The sequence below is a fragment of the Rhipicephalus sanguineus genome, chromosome 5 (assembly GCF_013339695.2).
Source record: "Rhipicephalus sanguineus isolate Rsan-2018 chromosome 5, BIME_Rsan_1.4, whole genome shotgun sequence".
Lineage (NCBI taxonomy): Eukaryota > Metazoa > Arthropoda > Arachnida > Ixodida > Ixodidae > Rhipicephalus > Rhipicephalus sanguineus.
Window position 1 is genome coordinate 185166494 of NC_051180.1, and position 2214 is coordinate 185168707.

Consider the following 2214-nt stretch of genomic DNA (forward strand, 5'->3'; position numbering starts at 1 on the left):
GCGGCGTTGTAATTCCCAAGTACTTACCGCCGTCCTCTGTTGCAGAGCTTGCCCAACGTACTATTCCATTTCTGTGCAGTTGTGTTCCTCGCTTCCAGTCCTTGTGATGCCGGCGCTGTTGCGATACACTGGGCTGGGCATCCCAGCTGCAGATGCACAGACCAGCACTTTCTTTCCAGGCGTAATCTTTTGGAATAAAACTTCCGTGGTATTTGCTAGCTTGGCATCGATGTGAAACCTCAATGGGAGAATGCTTCCGTTGTGATTTGGTTGTCGACGTTGTATCGCCTCTACTGTCAGGACTTTCAAGTTGAAACTTGCCCACGTCATCATGGTGGCAAAAACAAAGGTGAATTCTCGCTTCTCGTATCACTATAAAGCTGACTTGTCTTTTGTCCGTAGATTCGGTGGAATGGTTGCTGCTCCTGGCCTGCGCCGTGCATCTCGTCGTTTGTCCGTTCACAAAAGTCGAGGAGAGCTTCAACCTGCAAGCTATACACGACATCATTTACCATAGAACGAACATTTCGAATGTAAGTTAATTGGCTCAAATGTTGCAGCATTACGCATGGTCCTGCATTTTACCTAGAGTGGCCGCAAACCTTGACGCAACCATTTTCACGTAGTACGACCACCTGGATTCCCCGGTGTTGTGCCGAGGTCGTTTATGGGACCTCTGATGGTTGCCCTTTTTGCTGGGTCCTTGGGTTGCTGTGAGCGCCCTGATGGGCTTGGAAAAGATAGTTGCACAGTTCATTGGTAAGTAAGGCCCTCCTTGATCGCACGTCTCAGATGTGATAACCACCGTTTCACATTATAATTACGTCCCTTTTTCAGTCAGGGCTGTCCTTGGGACAATGGTGGCATGTGCATACCGTGAGTTCACCAGGGCTCTCCAGAAAGAATTTGGCTCCGCCATGACCAACTGGCTTACCTTGCTGACAGTGTCACAGTTCCACTTTGTCTCTATATGTCACGTCCACTTCCCAACACCTTTGCTTTGATTTTCGGTAAGATACTGACAAGAAATGTGACTTCACTACAGCCTCTCATGTATATGTTCTTCCCAGTGTTTCTTGCATATAGCTCCTGGCTGGAACAACGCCATTTGCCACTTATTGTCACAAGTGGAGTGGCTGTCCTTGTTTTCCGTGCTGAGCTGGCATCCCTCCTGGGCATCATCAGCCTCGTGGAGATATTCCTTGGTCGTCTGAGCATCTTCAACGTTTTCAAGTGGGGAATCCCCATCGCCCTAGCATTGCTCGGTAAGCAGTGACATGTTTGGACTGTTACAACTCCACTTAAATCTATGCCAGTCAGGTTCGCCGAGTATGACCCACTGCTCATTATGAAGCCAATCTGATCTCGAAGTCTGTCTTAATTGAGGGGTAATGTTTGAATGGAATTCAGTTAAGCTGTATTTGCAAATTATGCTTCACTAATAGTCAGAATGACCACTATAGCCATAGAACGACTGCATGCTTTATTAAAAACCACGGTGGTGAGAGAATCTGGTTGTTTGTCTGACATCCGAGAAATTTGGGATTTTCTTGGTAGCTTTCACAAGCACAGTCAGTGACCCCCCTTTGGTTACAGACATTCTACTGAAAACGAGCGAAGCCACTTGCAGTGACGTAAAGAGCCACTTGCAAGTCATGTAACGAACTTGTCCATCTTGTGCTCACTAGGTACAAAGGAATGTTACAGGTGCTGACTGAAGGCTGAAGGGTTTGTTCTTAAGAACCACGCACATCAAATAAATAAACACCATGTGCAAACCAACAAAACGAGACATCTTCACAGTTAAAAGGAGTTCGGCAGATTCCACGCGTTGTGAGAATTGGCTTCATGTGAAGCAGTCAGCGAGTACTTCTATGCTGTATTTCATGGCTTTGAGCCAAGCGTTACGAGGTGGATCGAGGTGGTTCTGTAAGTGCAGTAGCTGTGTGCACATCGTGTGCTTAGCAGGCACGTCAACAACACTGGCGATTAAAGGGTAACTTATGGTGCGACGTAACATCAGCCTTCACATTGAAGTACATAACGTCAGTACTTTCGAAACTAAGTGCACTTTGGTGGTGCAATCATGGGAATATCATACGTAACTTTCGTTAATGTATTCCTCCGGGTCGAGCAATGCTTCAATAGCTTGCTGAATCATAGGAATGCAAATATAATGTTCATTAGACTGCTATAAAAGCAGAGTCAACACTG

The 2214-nt window shown here is 46.3% G+C and overlaps 1 pseudogene; it reads left to right on the forward strand.

Annotated features, from left to right (window-relative positions):
* Positions 1 to 418: 418 nt before the first annotated feature.
* LOC119395141 (probable Dol-P-Man:Man(7)GlcNAc(2)-PP-Dol alpha-1,6-mannosyltransferase) lies at positions 419 to 1363 on the forward strand (annotated as a pseudogene).
* Positions 1364 to 2214: the final 851 nt, after the last annotated feature.